Source organism: Felis catus, chromosome B1 (genome assembly GCF_018350175.1).
Source record: "Felis catus isolate Fca126 chromosome B1, F.catus_Fca126_mat1.0, whole genome shotgun sequence".
Classification (NCBI taxonomy): Eukaryota; Metazoa; Chordata; class Mammalia; order Carnivora; family Felidae; genus Felis; species Felis catus.
Genome location: NC_058371.1, coordinates 166,532,392 through 166,551,117, shown reverse-complemented (window position 1 = coordinate 166,551,117; position 18,726 = coordinate 166,532,392).

Genomic DNA, 18,726 nt, shown 5'->3' with positions numbered 1-18,726 from the left:
CAAATTTAATGACTACAGAATCTTTATTCAACTCTCAAGCATCTTGTGGGAATAGTGTTCCGTTAAAAACACTTACAAAACTTGTATTTATGTCAATGGGAATGGAAGTTAAAGAACAACAGTCCATTAGTTGAGAAAACTGAAAATAAGTTCAAATGACAAAAACAAAAAGTATCACTTTATGCGATAACACCAACTAAATACAGTAAGATTTTTTTCTTTCTCCATTCTGTCTTTGTCTTTTCTTCCATAGTAAGAACCCTGGCTCCCAACAGTATGACTGTGTTTGCTCATTTGCTCAGTTCTATAATACAACATGATTTAATTACTATTTCTATATTCTAAAAGGATATGGTAGTAATGGAACTATTGCCACAGTGAGCACACCTCACAACTTGTCTTCTAAATACTGTCTCATTAAGCGCAGGAGTACTTAGAGTTACGGCTGATCACAAGATGATTCTGGAATATCTTATTGAGCCAGAAAGGATGCAATCACTCAAAAATGAGGGATCACATACAAATGATACAAGAACCAATTTGGCAAATGGGCCACTGACCAAATCTGGGAAAGTAAATCTTCAAAATAAAGAATGACTGTCATGAATCAAAACACACAGAACACAATGGAGTATTTTTAAAAAGTATTGCAGAAAGCTGAGATGTGCAGCAGGAATGTGTGTGTGTGTGTGTGTGTGTGTGTGTGTGTGTGTGTGTATACATACATATGTAATACACACACACATACATATAGTTGACCTTAAACAACAGGGGTTTGGACTGATGAACTTAGCAGGTCACTTACACACAGATTTTTTAAAATATAAATAAAGTATAGTACTTATTTAGAAAATAAGCTGTGAGGTGTGCTCACTGAGACTAGTATTCCATTACTTCTATATCTTTTCAGAATGTGGAAACAGGAGGGGTGCTTGGCTGGCTCAGCCATAGAAAATGTGACTCTTGATCCCAGGGTTATGAGTTCAAGCTGAATATTGGGCGTGGGTCCTACTTTAAAAAAGAAGAATATAGAAACGGGAATTATGTCATGTGTATTGTAAAATCAGCAAATGAGCAAATACATTGATATTGTGGGAGCCAGTGTTCTTACTATGGAAGAAAAGACAAATAAACGCAGAATGGGGAAAGTAAAACCTTACTGTATTTAGTTGGTATCATCAGCACAAAGTGGAAATTTTTGTAATTTGTATATATTTTCTCTTTTTATGATTTTCTTAATAACATTTTCTTCACTCTAGGTTACTTTATTGTAATAATGCATATAACATACAAAATATGAGTTAGTTAACTTGGTTATCAGCAAAACTTCAGGTCAGCAGTAAGCTATTAGTAGGTAAGTTTTGAGGGAGTCAAAAGTTTTATGTGGATTTTTGGCTTCACAAGGGGTTGGTGCCCCAAATCCTCGTGTTGTCAAGGGTTCAGATATAACTATCAAGCTACACAGGGACTATTATCTTGTAAAATTAAAAATCTTGAGAAGAACTAAACATTGTTTATTTATATACAGTATGCTAAATATTTTGAATAAGTGGCTCACTCATTTATAGTTTTCTAAACGATTAGTTTCCTACTACCCAAGGATGCTGTGAAAATAGGTGAGAAGAAATTTTGTCAATGAACAAAAAAGCCACAGCAAGCACAAAAGAATTCATGAATCACATATTTACTCTAAAGACCAAGCAAACAAATAAACTCAGGGAGAGGAGAAAGCTCTTTCTTACAGTAGAATGCCAACTAACAATTGCCAAAGGATTGATGGACTTAGAAAAATCACTATTCTGTAACTAGCATAGTAAGATTAAATTCAGGCCAGGATGACTTTTCATACAGTGTTTTTTCTACACTACCTTTGGCTTAATTCTTTGTAACTGAAACTATGAGCACTGATTGACAAGCATAAAAGAATGAGGTTTTATAGAAAAGTTATGTTAAAAGTCTGGATGCAGTGCTGATGGTTTTATTTTTCCCCCCAAAATGATTCTGAATTCAATGATGTGACTTAGAATTCTTAGCAATATTTTGACCAATTATCTAAATTGAGTAGCTTATTCTCCACTTCTGGCTCTAATCTTCAGAATCATTAACTCTTTTCTTGATGAATTCTGATGTGCCATATGTTCTTTCTCAATTATTTTTGTATCATTCCAGCAAACTGCAGCTAACATCAAAGTGTAAGATCAAAGTATTTTACCTACACATTCCTTTTCTTTTCTTTATTTTTTATAATTGTTTGTTTAGATATTTCCTTGCTGACCATCTGATCCATAGTACTTTCTCTGTACCTCAATTTTTTTTTCCATTGGTTACATTTTCTAAGTTGGTGAAAATTAAGGAAACAATAAGGAAGCAATAAAGAAACCTATCAGAAACAATATTAACCTTATACGAAAAAAATTTAGCAGCTTTCTGTATTTATCACTTTTCCCAAGTTGAACATATTTTTATAATGCTGACTAAAAATATCATAATTTTCATATCCTAAAGTAATTGAAATGTCAGCTGACTTTGTCATAACTAACAAAATTGTAAGTTTTTACAAGTAAGGGGCATTATTTTATCCTTTTTTATATCTCTTCTTTCCTTCTTAGTTTCTGGGAAGGTGCAGGTATGCACCATGAGCCTAGGAGATCATTTTGACTTAAGATTAAAATCTAATAGTTAGTTATAGAAACAGAAACTCATTTGGTAATTTTTTGATGTAATTCAAAGCTTGATGTAGGCAGGTATCCTGTCATAATGGACATCTGTTTGATCACTACTTAAAAATCTAATTTGAAATATCTCTTGAAGCTACTGTCACAAAATGACAAGTATAAAACAATTATTACAGTATGGATGGTTTATTAAAATTTCTAGATCATTCTTCAATTTATCAAATTTCCTTGTCTTCTCTAAAGTTGGAAAGTCAGATATCAAGGCATTTAAAAATAGATTCTTTATAACTAGAACATATATTATAAAAATCATCTAACCTAGATCTTCTAACAGCTAACTTCATATGCATGTGGATCTATTATAATAAGTAATACCATGTGATAATTGTTGTTAGGACACCTCACTGCTTTAAAGAAATCTTTTATGGAGCAAGAATGAAAACTCTGATTAATGAAGAAAATGCAAACATTTTCCACTAGTCTATGTATATCCAAAGTCATCTAGATGTGAATTTAGCCCTCCTTGAATAAAACAGTGTAAGTAGTCCTATTCTTCATGATTTAAGAATTACAGCAGATACTGTATAAGTTTAGTTTCTTGAAATATGAGTATATCCATCTTGCAAAGGATGTAGGTGGATGAAAATTATGTCAATTAACTCAGCAAGATATTGCAGGAACAAATTAGTCTTCTTTTAAATGGCCCCAAAACAGTTTCTGGCAAGGGAGAAATAAATGATAATATCAAACTTCACTGATGTGGAATTAGGAAATACTACCCGAATTGCTGAAAAACCAGAATCTTTGGGAAGTTGGTTAAAGATGATCAGTTTTTACAAAGATAATAAAATATGAAGTCGTTTTCAATGGTGTTGACACGTAAGGATAGTTTAACTGGACCTGCTTTATTGATTAGATCACAATTATGATTAAATCGGACATTTCATTTCTGAAAAAGATAAAGGTGGGGGCCATGCTTTTTTTTTATTTGCAAATAGGACGGCTAACTTAGAGCCTGATATATGTAGAAGGAACCAAGTAAAAGTTTTCTGTACATATAAATGGTTAAATGAAAAGAAAAATGAATGACAATGCTTGAGGAGTTTGTTTCAACAGAAGAAAGTATCTCACAAATTACTTATTATCCCCTATAATATTTTTTTTACATAATAGTAAACTCTAGCCCCACATATTGACTTGTTAAGAAAATTAAAAAGGGCTTCAGCTTAGTTAAAATGAATACTGAAAGAACGTAATTTCAAAAGGATTTGTTGAGCGCCAGTTCTGGGTTGTAACACAATAGTTTTATCCATTAAAAATCCTAAGTAAAAAATACTTAACCTTAGTAACACTTTAATAGAATATTTAGAAAAAACAGCAGGGAATAATCATTTAATTTATTCACCATGGCCACCAAAATTCAGGGAGAAAAGTCAAGCAAAGTGAGGGGTTATCAACTGCAGTGGAGACAGGGGAAAGGAGTTGTTGCTATTTTGTGTAGGTTAGGGAAGGCCTCTTTGATAAGGTGATATGTGAGCAGTGATATGTGAGCAGGCTAATCATGAAGATATCCAAAGGAGGACATTTTTAGGCAGAAGAAACCGCAAGTACAAAGTGTGGCCTGGAGTGTGCACGTTGTATTTGAGCAAACTGCAAGGAAACCAGTGCAGCTGAGGTGGGGAAAAAAGAGGAAGAGGGTGAAAGTAAAGTCTGGAGGGTAATACCAGCTCAGTTCATGTAACCTTATGGCTTGAAAATTTTGGATTTTTACTTGATAGAGATGGGAAGCCATGAAAACATTTCAAGCAGAGGACTTGCATGATCTGTCTTACATACATTTCAAAGGGATCACTCTGTGGTGTGTGGAGAACAGAGGAGGCAAATGAAGGGTCTATTCGATCCAGGCAAGATATGATAGTAACTTGTCACCATGGAAAGAGCTTTGGAAGAACCAGAAAGTGACCATAAATTGGACATGTTTTTAGGAAGAACCAGCATGATTTGTGCCTAAGCTAAATGTTTGGTCAGGCCCAAACTGAGCCTAAGCAACTAACCAGAAGGATGCAGATATCTTTTATTAACAGGGAGAGGACTAAAGGAGGGGCATGTTTAAGGAGATGGAACTCAAGAGCTTGTGGCAAGAGGATGATGTCTACTGGAGAACCAACAAAATATGATAATTTGGTAGCTGGGTATAGAGTTCAAGGAAGAGATATGAATTGGGGACTCATTAGCATTAAGTAATGTTTACTGGATGAAATCAGGATGTGAGTGAATTAGTAAAGAAAATGGTCTAATGGTTAAGACCTAAGTACCAACTCCTATCCCCTAAAAACAGAACAGAGGATTAAAGTTCCTTAATCAGACCTATCAAGTACCATAGTTGCAACAGTTGACAAATGAAGATACGTCTTGAAAATAAAGAATAATTATCTGCACTCATCATGAATTATCATTTATTTTTTAGAATTAAAAAGAAACAGTACATTTTGCCTCCACAAGGAGAAAGAGAGAAATATGTATGAGGAATATGGCTTCTGTTTACAAACCTGTGTGATTTTTTTCAGACCCAGCCACAGGTAATTACAAAGGCTTTACATGGCAGACCTTATGGGGACACCAGACTCCATAGCAGATTTGGGGCACAGCCACTATTTTGCAGCCACTGGGGGGAAGGGAAGTCAAGAGCTCAGGACCCACTTCTCATTCTCTTCTCATGTGTACATTCTCTTCTCATATGTACATTCCTATCTATAGGACTTTCTTTCCTTACGTCTCTATCTTGAGGCCTGGGGCAGAGGTCTTTGAGTGCCTCTGTTGAGGCCTCCTTATGCGGGAAGGGGGAAGAAAACCTGATGGCACATTTACTCAGTCTGACCCAGTACTTTTCCACTCCTAGCCCTTCCTCTTAGATCTCTCCCCCAATCCCAAGTCCATAAGTCTGCCAGCACCTCTTGTTCAAGGCTTCCTCAACAGTGAACCAACCCAACCCCAATGTCTTTGTCTATTCTCCTGACACTGGACTGGTGTGCCGTTTGAGGTGGGGAAATGGAATGGGGGGATGGAAACTTTTTCCAGTTTCAAACTTTTGCTTAAGTTGTAGCAGTAAGTAAGGGTTCTTGGGTGGCTTAGTTGGTTAAGTGCCCAACTCTTGATTTCAGCACAAGTCATGATCTCATGGTTCATGTGTTTGGGCCCTATGTCAGGCTCAGCTCCACAGTATGGAGGCTACTTGGAATTTTCTCTCTCCCTCTCTCTGTCCCAACCCTGTGCTCACTGTCTCTTTACTCTCTCTCTCTCTGTCAAAAATAAAAATAAAATAAAATAAAATAAAGTAAAATAAAATAAATTATAGCAGTAAGTAATTACAGATTTAACACTTTCATTTTGGTTTGTTGCCTGAATGGGTTACTCCATCACTGATGGCTCAGTTCTGTTTTTAGTTTAACTGAGCTTGTAACAGTGTATATCATGTTTTTGTAAATGTTATCAGAAAAAAGTCAGTACATTTTACTAACATTGTGTAGATTAAATTTATAGTGAGGTATTTTTCTGCAGTGAAATATATTATAAGCAGTGACTTTCATAAGTAACATTTCTTGATGTTCAGGTAGTTATTCCAAAAATCCTATAAGCACTATTTTTGTAGGCAAATACTGCTCTGGCCTTATGTTAATGCTTTCATGTTCCCATGAATTCCTTCGCAAAAAAATTATACTAAAATCAATAAATCATATTTTACTCACTAGGCTCTTTCTCCTGCTAACTCTTCTAGCAACACTGTTAAATAATTATACCCCCAATGAATTAATGGTAAGCCATAAATTTGGTTTTATATAAATTACTGGAGTATAACTATAATTAATTAATCTTCCCAAACTTATTTTTATTGCTTGCTCAGTACGATAATTGATAAACAAGAAATAATCTGTATGAAAATCTCTCATTATTGAACATGTAACATGGTTTTGTTATTGTTGCTGTTAAAGTTTATTTATTTATTTAGAGAGAGGAGAGAGAGAGCACAGGAGCTGGGGAGGGGAGAGAGAGAGGGAGAGAGAATCCCAAGCAGGCTCCATGCTATCAGCACAGAGCCCAAGGTGGGGCTTGACCTCATGAACTGTGAGATCCTGACTAGAGCTGAAATAGAGTTGGACGCTTAACTGACTGAGCCACCCAGACACCTGAATATGTAACATGTTTTAAGATTTTCTTGAAAAGACAAAATACTAAAATTCAGTCAAAACCAATTCCATTTTGATTCTAGATATGTAGAAATAAAGATACTCATGCATCATCATGAAAAGTGAAATCTGTCTATTCAGATGACTTCCCTTTTACCTAGTACTTCATGTTTCATAGGAATTATAATATTATTTAAATATTATTCTTAATTCTATTCTTAATGTTGTCATTAGGACTCAAAGGACCAAAATGTCTTACACATGACAAGCATGGTTCACTGAGATTTATGTAGAGAAAATTAAGCACGAATAGATTGTCAATAGCTGGTTCTGTTTTCAAATCTGGAAACTGCTGGCTGATGAGTTCTATCAAAGTCACCAAACCTCTCTAAATTCCAATCTTCTTAGCTCTAAAATTAAATATCAAAACATTATTTCATAAATCAAGTTAGTTGGTATAGTTTATGACATATATGGTGACTATTCAACACTGTAATATTTTTATTACAATATTAGATTTGTAGAATTTCTTGGGGAAATGTACTGGATCTCATCTCCTGTGTGGCAATAGGTAGACCACACCTAGGGAAGTTTGTAGTCTTCTTTTTCAACTTCTCAATGCTTTCAGCTTTTCGCCACTTTGCTTCCTTGTTGCCCACCAGGCCAAATGATCTCAGTCTTTTAACAAAGGATGTTTGTTCTTGTGGGCCCAGTCCCTTATCTCAGCCAGAATCCTCTGTCTCCTTCCTCACATCCCACAAGGCTAGATTTTTCTGGGCTGGACAAAGTGAAAGTCACTAATCAGAAAGGAATGGTGTCGTGGCAGAAAGAACTCTGGAATTAGCCCTGAAAGGTCTCAAATCTTTGGCCTTCATTGACTACTTCCCTAACTTTCAGAAAACAACTAGCTCTTGTTTTCTTAACTGTGTGGTGGGGATAAGTAATTCTCTGTAGCTGTATTTTTAATGTTTGAAGATTAAATGAAATAAGGTTCCCTAAGGTGCCTTGTAAACAGTAAAACACATAAAAAGCAAATAGATATTACAATTCAGATAAACATATCCATGCCAGTGGAAGAAAGGCAGTGACAATTCCCTGGAAGCCTTCTGCCATTATGAAGAGGTGTTTGAATATTTATCAGAAGTTTCCAGAGATGAGATCTCTCCTCTATTGTTGAAATGATGGGACTGGCATGGAATACTGCCTAGGAATGAGGTAAATTTAGTCAAGAGATGAATATAGATATAGATATCATTTCCATATTAAAAAAACTGATACCATTTAAAAAACTGATAACCTAGGTGTAGAAATATACCATTTAACTACATTATATCTCATTTTTATTTTTAAAAAACCATACAAGGTAGAAATGGTAATGGTAATTCCTCTAGCATCCCTCCTAATAAATATTTTACATAACTTATCCTATCATGGCTTTCTTTTTCTTAGAGAACTACCAACCATCCCACCATACATTTACATGTACTACCCTACCCTGCACACATACATTACTTCAAAAAGGTCATATTAAAAAATGGATAGAATACACCTGTAGTTTGAAACCAGTACCAGGGAGAAAAAACATTGATTCTCTGGTGAGATGAGGCTGTCTTGTTACTTTTAATACCATCAACTGTATTTGAAATTTCTTGATGGTTTTTAATTTCTAATGTTAGATCTTATGTCTCCAAATATTTCCATGCTAATTCTCAAGACAAATAGATGTCATGCAGTGTGTCTGGAAGAAGTTTCTGAAACAGAAGTGAGTAACAGATGGTTTTTCATACATTGGAAGGACTTTTGATTCAGATATTAAAGATGAGATTCAAAACACTTGGACTGTATCTAATTGTTCCAGACTGATAAATGGAAAACTCAAGTAATTTATTTAATGTGATTGGATAGAGTAGATGGATAGTGGTCTGTTTGACTCTAATTGCACCTTTTTTCCTAGGGTATATGAAATGACTAGGTGTAATATATATCAAATGGTTACCTTTAGAATTATAGTCAGAATTTCACAAAACAAATATAACAGAAAATATTTTCAAACTTGAAATTTGTTAATATACCCTTGAGTAAACGTCCACTGAAATTCAATGTTGAATATTTAGTGAAGGATTTCTGTATTTAGTAGAACTGAAAATTTTAAGTGATCCATGGGAAAGTTGATAGAGGCAGAAGAGGAAAGCTGAGTCCACGGTTTTTTTCTTTGTTATGGATGGTTTGTGAACACTGAAATCCATTGCCAAAGAAATCACATTGAGATTCCAATCAATTTAAATAGGCATTAAAACAATAGCAATATTCTGAAGCACTTAATGATTATCACAAACAGCCTGATTATTTCCATTTTTTACAATTTACTAGAAAAGTTTAAGTTTGTTACTTGTTATTTTTATGGCATTTAAAAGTCTTATTTCATTAATAGATGCTCTCATCAATCCTGAGGGCAATTTGGCTTTACTTTATTACTTTCACTTCACTTTTATTACTTATTAATGTACTTTTGAGATGAGAACATGTTTGTGTTTGTGGTACTTCAGCAAGCTGGAAATATTATTCTAAAACAATACCATCTGGGGAAAAAAATCCATGATGTTTATATTTCACATTGAGAGCCACTGTTCCTAATGTTTCTGTGATTTCATTGTTAATTTATTTTGCTTTTTATAGAGGTAACCACATTTCTTTCATTTTTCTCTATAACAAACTGTGAAGGAAGGAAACACACACACGCACACACACACACTGTAATTAGTCAGGCTAATCGAACTTCAAGTCGTACTCTGCCATTTACCAACAACATGATATGAACAGAAAATTCTAGCACCAAAACCTGCACTACTTCATTTCCCTTCATAGGGAAACTGCAGAAATTAAGTGAAATAATGTATTTATTTATATACATATTATACACACACACACACACACACATACACATCTATAATAGAAATGCATAAGGAATGTATCATAATATATTTTAGCTATGTCTTCACGATTTCTGTGAGATATTGGTGATCACAACCCTCTTGGATTATCATTTCAGAAGATCTTAGTGATATGTAGCCAGCATTTTCTGTCAGTAGTGGAATTATGATTGCTGAATTTTATTGGCTAGAATTTTATATAAAATGTATTACTAACACTTAGGCAACAGGGCTATAGTTTTACCAGTTCCTCTTTTTCTTTTCTCAGATTTTAAACAAATTTTCTGGGAAAGTTTAATTGAGAAATTAAAAAAAATATTTGTAATCTTTTCCTTTAAATGTAAAATAGTTCCTTGTTACATTTCTCTGGCTCTAGTGCCTTTCATTCTTGATTCCCATTGTTATTTCAATAGTTAATATTTCCATGTCAATCTTGGGTATTTCTTGTTGCCTTGTTACTATTGTGTAATTGTACAAAGTATTCTAAGATGTCTCTAGTCTTTATCTGATGTTTCATCTTCCTTACATTTCCAATATTGATTACATGAACTATCTTCTTTATTCTCACTTATTTAACCATGATTTTTCATCTTTACTTTTTAGTTGCTTGCTTGTGTTAATCCATTAAATTCGTGTCATGTTTATCAATTTATAATTTTCTGTCTTTATTATTTTCTTTTCCAGTTTTCTTGCACATGCTATATTATTTGTCTGAATTTTTATTCAATCTGTTTTCTTTTATTCTAGTTGATGATGATAACATTAAATATTGTCTATTTACTTGACTGACTATATCTTGCATTCCATACTTAATTTTTCACAAATTTGTTGTATTCAACTTGGAGTATGATTATAGTTTTTCTCTCTTTGTTTTTGTTTGTTTATTTATTTTAAGAGAGAGAGACAGAGAGGGAGAGAGAGAATCTTAAGCAGATACCATGCTCAGTGTGGAGCCTAAGATGAGCCTCAATCTCACAATTGTGGGATTATTACCTGAGCTGAAATCAAGAGTCAGACACTTAACTGACTGATCCACCTAGACACTCCAGCTTTTCTCTGTTTAAATCATTATTTCAATAATTTTTTCAACAATAGTTATTGATTTCCTCTTATGTGGTAACTATTTTGGCCCCAACTTTCTGAAATTTACAACACAGAAAACAATCAATTAATTAATCAATCAATATTTGTGTTATAAAAGTTACTTGTTATAATAAGTGCTATAAAGTGAATAAATGGACTCAGATCAGTCAGATGTAGAGAACAGAAAATAATGGTGGGATTCCACATTTATAGAAAAGTCAGAGGATGCTTCCTTTAGATTACAATTAAGCTTAGATCTAAAATATAACAAAGGGCCAACAAAGCGAACTGTAAGGGAAAGAATGATCTAAACAGAAATAATAAATTATACTTAAAGTTCTTAGTTGTGAATATCCCGGCATCTTTGAAATGGCACTAAATAATCTTGTATAGTTTAGTTTGGCCTTGTTGGCAAGGCCATATATTAAAGGACTTTCTAGTAAATAAGTAACTAATGAATTTATATTAACAAACAATCTTCAAATTGCTGTGTGGAGAATAGATTGTAATGAATAAGGGTGGAAAGGGTAACAACAGAGTCTTGAACCAATTTAGGAGTTCAAGAGACATAATGAAGATAGTGTTTATGAGTAGAGCTATAAAGACATAAATCTGGGGGTGCCTGGGTGGCTCAGTCGGTTAAGCGTCCAACTTAGGCTCAGGTCATGATCTCCCGGTTCGTGGGTTCCAGCCCCGCATTGGGCTCTGTGCTGACAGCTTGGAGCCTGGAGCCTGCTTCAGATTCTGTGTCTCCCTCTCTCTCTGCCCCTCCCCTGCTCATGCTTTCTCTCTGTCTCTCAAAAATAAATAAATGTAAAAAAAATTTTTTTAAAAAGAAAGAAATCTGAAGGTAGAAACAATAGGTATGTAGTGTGTATAGTATATATAGGTTTTCCCAGAATATTGAAGCAAATATTAATTTAAATGCCTTACTTAGACTATATGCTTTAGGGTGGCTACGCTATCTACCAATACCAGTATTGGGTAGGTTGTTTCAGAAATTGTATATTTAGATAATCCACCTGGCCTAGAGGGTATTTAAATTAAAAGATAAATACATATCCCTGAATTTGTGAGGTTCATATTATTCAGAATAATTGGAGAGAGGATATAGTGAGAATCCTAGGTTCTATCACTCATAGCTACATGATTTCTAAAGAAGAAAAGTTTCAGTACTTGCTATTACTGCTTAAAATACCTCAAAACTTACTGCATGAAACATTCATGTTAATATGCTCTCAGTTTTTGTAGAGTAAGAATTCAGATATGGCACAATGGAGATGATTTGTCTTGATTCCAATATGTCTGGAACCTCAGGGAAGAAGATTGGATAGAGGCGATTCAATGCTTGAGGACAGGAATTAATCTGTTGACATCTCAGTCACATGTTCAGTAATTTGATGCTGTCAGCTGGGACCTTAGCTGGACTAAGGGCTAGACCACCCGCATATTATCTCTCCATGTGATTTCTCTGTGTAGGCTATTTTCACAGCAGACTAGCTAGGTTGTAGGACCAAGCGCCCCAAAAGAACTAGGTAAAAGTTATATTCTTTTCACAATCCAACATTGGAATGCTCACATCATTACTTCCACTAGAGTTACAAGCTTTTCTAGATTATAAAGAAATAACATAAGTCTTACCTCTTAATTGGAGGAAGGTCAAAATCACATTGTAAAAAGAGCATGTGCATTGTAAATGTTGTTACACCTCTTTCTGGAAAACACAATCCACCGTGCAATTGATTCAGTAAATAATGGAACTCTGCAAGTATGATTTGCTTTATATGCTACTTGCAAAGAGTCAGTCACATCATTACTTCATTGAATGTATCATCTTAACTTTAAATGTTATTTTAATTTTCAGCTTGATAGTTTAAGGAGAGTGGGTCATGGTTGAAAACCACACCATTTAAAGACCATTAGGAAACACATTTTTCTGAACAGTCAAAGAAGCATTTCAACTTATTAACTTTCCTATGATGAATCACAGAATGAATCAGCTTTATACTAGGAAGTCAGCACGGCTCAATAAACTAATCAATGAACTAAGGCTTCAGCATATGGTATAGACATTCTACTCCCCCCGAGATATTTTAAACTCATTAAAATGGTCCAAACCAGATAGATGCACATGCAAATTTTTAATGCAAAATGAAGTCCTTACCAAAAATGATTATTTTTGCAAACCCTTTGAAAGTTCTTACCATATGTTCACGTACATTCTTGAATGTCTACCTTTCTTACTGTTCAACTAATCGGTCAAAATATATTGGACACCAGCCCTGTAAAAAACTGAGGAAACCCATAATATAATTGGCCTCTTATGATCATGTATTTATTGGCAAAAGTTAATAAAGTGATAAAAATATTGAATTATCACTTACAAGGGAATTGATACTAATGCATTCTTCTTCTAACATGTGTTTTGCATCATAGAATATGAAATAGAAGCATCATGAGATGTATATTCAACTTGACATATATCTCTCTCAATAATAATTTGCTGTAGGCAAGTCACTGTGATAAGTGCTTTATTTCCTTTTCTTCTTTCACTGCTTGCAATATGCCTGTACAGTGTCTTAAAAAATAGAGGTTTATTTTTTTTTAACTCATAAAGACAAGAAATCTGGAATAAGAAGTCCAAGGCTTATTTGGCAACACAGAAGTGGTACAATGATCCCTTTTCTTCCCAAACATCAACTTTTACACCTCCAGGTCTTGTGTCTGAATCCAAGGGAGGAAGGAAAGAAAGGCCAAAAGCTAACAGATCTAAGGACTGGATGCACACACCAGTCTAGTATAATTTTTAACAGAAAAAGGAGTTTTCCAGAAAGAATACTCAGATACTCTTTAAATTGATGGAACTAATCCGGGAATTGGCTCACGTGGTCATCTTTAAATTATAAAAAAGTATAAGGAGACAAATATTTATTTTCTTCTTTTGACTCTGTAGAATAGAAAGGCTGGGGGAAGAAAGGACCTGTTATTATTCTTTTTTAGCACTCACTTCACCTTGTCTACACATAGCCTATAAAGTCACTGCATTTATTGTCCATGTTTTACAGTCGAGATGAGGGTGGCTTGGAAGTGTTAAGCAGTTTTCCCAGTGCCCTATGGTCAGTAGCTAATAGAGCTGGGCTACAAACTGGGCATCTGAATCAGCATCACATTTTCAGCAGGGGTACAATGATGCTTCTTATTATCATCCTGGATCAGAAAGTCATTATTTCAAGAAACCTCCTTTTCATAAGTCTTTCCCCTCACATAATCATCAGGGAAGATATTAATAGTTTTGGAGCATCTGAAAGATGCTAAAAGTTTCTCTAAAAGTAATCTTTCTTAAATCAGTTAAAACAAAATGGCAAGGCTTGTAAGTGTATGGAATCTGTCCATGGCCACACAAAATAAGAGAGGGTTAGAATTTTATTCCAATTCTACATAATTTCAAAAGCTGTTTCTTTTTATACTATACAAAAAGGGTTTCAATTTTCCTAAATATAATGACTATTCCAGATGCCACCCATCTATATCCATTCTGTAAAAGATTTTAAAACTAATTTATCATCTCTATCTATCTAATTTATCTATCATCTCTCTATCATCTGTCTATCATCTACCAATCTACTAACAGATATATATTTAATTGTGGTAAAAGCACAGAATATAAAATTTATCAGTTTAACCATTTTTAAATGTATAATTGTGTTAATTATATTTTCATTATTTTGCAACAGATCTCTAGAACTTTTCAGTTTGCAAAACTGAAATTTTATACCTATTGAACAACTTTGAATTTCCCCCATTCATGACAACTACCACTCAATTTTCTGTTTCTATGAATTTGACCACCATACATACATACCTCATAGTAATAGAATCTACAGTATTTGTGTTTTTGTCACTGGTTTATTTTACTTGGCATATTGTCCTCAAGTTTCCCCCATGGTGTAGCATGCCATATAATTTACTCCTTTTTAAAAGCTTAATAATATTCCATTGCATGTATATACTACATTTTCTTTTTTTTTTTTAACGTTTATTTATTTTTGAGACAGAGAGAGACAGAGCATGAATGGGGGAGGGTCAGAGAGAGAGGGAGACACAAACTCTGAAACAGGCTCCAGGCTCTGAGAGGTCAGCACAGAGCCTGATGCGGGGCTCGAACTCACGGACCGCGAGATCGTGACCTGAGCGGAAGTCGGACGCTTAACAGACTGAGCCACCCAGGCTCCCCATACTACATTTTCTTTATCCATTTTTCTATCAGTGGTCCTCGTGTTGTTTCCACCTGTTATTGTGAATAATGCTGCAATGAACATGGGTGTGCAAATAATCCATTTGGGATCCTGCTTTCAATTCTTTTGGACATAGACAGTATTGCTGGATCATTCTGGAAGTAATTTTAATCAATAAAATAATTAAAAATATATATGTATATATATATATTCCATTTGGAAATCTTTCCCCTGCATCCTTGTAGTTTTATGTTACAAGAATTAACCTGTGGCCTTTGACTCTCCAGTTATATGGATCCATATATATAATCTTGTTTCTCAAGATTGTCAGACTCTTAATGAAATATTCTGCTTTTAATCCCATTCTGGACATGCATGTCCTGCTGATTCTATCCTTCAATGTCAGTGACTACAGAAGAAATGCATTTACAGTAATACTTTAGGGCTTGGCAGGGGGTATAGGAGCCTGGCTGCCTAGAGAGACAGTTTTGTAGTGTGATACAGAGAACAGGCTGGGACGCCTGGGTTTAATCCTGTTTGTACTACTCATTTTCTCTGTGTCTTTGGGCAAGTATCGCAACCACCCTGTGCCTCAGCTTCCCTTTGTGTAAATTGGGGATAATAATACTAGCTACTTCTTAGGATGTTTTAAGGATTAGGCTAGTTATTATGAAGAATGTTCTTCGGATAATATCAAGTAAATATTATGTGCTAAATATAATTACTTTTCTTACTGTCATGATATTTGTTATTGTACACTCATTTTTTATTCTCAGAAGCCATTCTGTCTCATAAGTCATGATAAAAAAAACATGGCTCTTAGTCCCGCCATAGTTATTCAACGGGCCACCTGCAATTTCCTATATTGATTATTTGTCAAAAGTGGTTACATTAGAATTGAACTATATGGTGTGCTCATGTTGAATCACAAATATTCAATTGTGAGAGCAGCCAATACTGTCAATACATTTTAAACGTGCACACTCACGCATGATTGAATTTTTGTAAACAATTCTATGCACAGAGTAAAAGCTCAGCATATATTATTTTCAACTATTATAACAACTATCAAAGTCAGAAAGTATGTCACTTCATTGTAATCCTAGCAAGAAAGGAGGAAGTAGGAATATCCAGATCTAGTTGTTCTTAGTCCTGCTTCTCTTTCTCCATTCAAACTGTCAAGGAAAAAAAATGTACAATGGAGACAAAAAATTAAAAAAAAAGAAGACATTATTATTGGAACTTGGGCAACAAATGAAAATTTTAAAAATCTAGCAAAATAGTCCTTGGTTCTTAGAGCAAATATATACTTAGAAATTTACTGCAACAATGTGCCAAAAATTTTACATGGCAATATCATAGAAAATGGAGCCAGAGAGACAGAGAAGCTTCCTGGATGCATGAGTCTAGCTTGCCAAGGCATCCTGGCCCAATCATGGCTGCTGACCCTGCAGTGGGAAGCACAGACCTCAGAATTGCCTGGGGTGCCTCTACCTCTTATTTTCCAGGTAGAGAGAAAATAAATATATGACCATAAGGTGTATTAATTGTAATCAATTCTGAATCTCCCAGTTGTGTCCTCAAACGTTATTCTTGGTATTTTCCATATTCCCTTTAAATCTCTCTAGCCTTCTGCTGTCTGCTCTGTATCCCAGAAAACTGACCTGTAAGGATGATATCAAAATCGCCCTTGACCCCTGGCTTCCAGTAGGGTTGCCAATGATGAACACTAGCAGAAAATCAGAGGGAAGAGATGCCATGAGATTTTTATTCTACAAGTTCCCTCCAGCAAAGATGCCATGAGTTGTCAGAGTCCTTCAGCTGAAGGTCACAATGCCTGTCAAATGTCTTTTGGCCCACAGATATTTCTTTCTAGCTTCCTGCCTTTTCCCCTACTATTGGTCCTTTAGCACCAGCTCCTCCTTCTATAATTAGTTTCAGGATTCTGGAAGATGCTTGGGAACTTTTCTAATACTTGTCCATACTTTCATAAATTATCCTTTTATTAAATCCTTCTCACATGACACTACTCCAATATCTCATTATTCTCTTTTTGGGGCCATAATGAAAAACACATCAAAAACACTGAGGTGGAAATACATTTTCTTACAAAAAGAGAGACAGAGTTAGAGAAGATGGGTGGGATTATGCATGCTATACAAATGGTTCAATTTCTTTTACAATATTTCTTAAATATTGTATTTATTCTTAAAATAAATATTCTTAAATTTCTTAAAATTTGGAGTTTACATTGTAACACAGAATTTATAAGAAAAAGGCTTGAGCTTGATGCGTGTTATTGACTAGATCTCCCACAGTGTCTGGTTCACTATTGTTTTGTTTGCCAAATGGAGTGCTTACTATTGGTCTCTCATATCCCATAGACTTTGCTAATGGTCAGCTGAGATCATTAATATAAAGAAGCTTGTGCAGTAAAGCAGTAGGCTAATATTAATTATTCATATTAGTGTAAAGTGAGGTTGTCAAAATGTTTATTATGAGTAATCATTTAAAAAGACAAATCAGAATGAAGAAATGTTGGCACAATAATTTGAAGGTTAGAAGCTAAAAAATAATTAAAAATCTCAATCTTAATATGAATATAAGAAAACTTTAGTGGTGTACTTGAAACAGTATTAAGAATTTGGTTTATGGTAAATGTTGAGTATGTCAACATGTAGTAGGTTACTAAAGTTTCTTATTATCTTAAAGTTTCTTATAGTATTATCTTAAAGAAGCTTTCCTATTTTATTCAGAATGTGCATTTTTTAACAAACTACTCCTTGTGACTATTCGAAATGTAAATTTTAATAATTGAAGTGCACATCCTGAAATGTGGAGGGAAAGTACATGAGTAATGTGCAAAGTAAATTAAATATTTATTCCAGTGAAATTATTCAGAAAGGGCTGCTTAGATTTTTAATACTGTGAAAAATGTTAAAAGCAAGATTTTATATTGACACAAACAATTTTAATGAGGAAACATACTTCATGTTGTCTCAAGAGGGAAAATATTAAAATTACTTTAAGATTTGCATTTATCACTTTTCTTTTACTTAAAGCATCTTGTGTCAATTTTAGCGGAAACAGCAATCTTCTTTCTAGATTAATCTACTTTATCTGTTTCAAATAACATTGACACAATTATGAGGAAGCATGTATTTCCATTAATAAAACAGATTTACAACATGTTTTTTTTACAAATTCTAAATAAGAGAACATAGCTTCGATTAGTGTCTCTTTGAGAGGAGCTGAAACTTTAAAGTACACTGGAGGGCGATTAATTGCATTTATTTCCCATAAAACTCTTTTCAGCCAAGACTATTTTCCTTTAAAATTAAAATTAAAAAGAAAATTAAGAAAAGGCCTTTTTTAAAATGTGGCCCCTTTTTAAATGCCACAAGTAAAGTTATTCAAAAATACAAGTTGGCCAACCTTCTCTGTAAAGTGCCAGAGAAAAATATTTACACTATATGGGCCACTTGGTTTCTGTTACAGCTACCTACCTCTGCTATTACAGTGCAAATGTAACCGTAGACGATATGTACACGGATGGGAAAGGCTGTATTCAAATCACCAGTGCTGTGACCATCGTCTGCCAACTCCTTTTCTAAAAAGT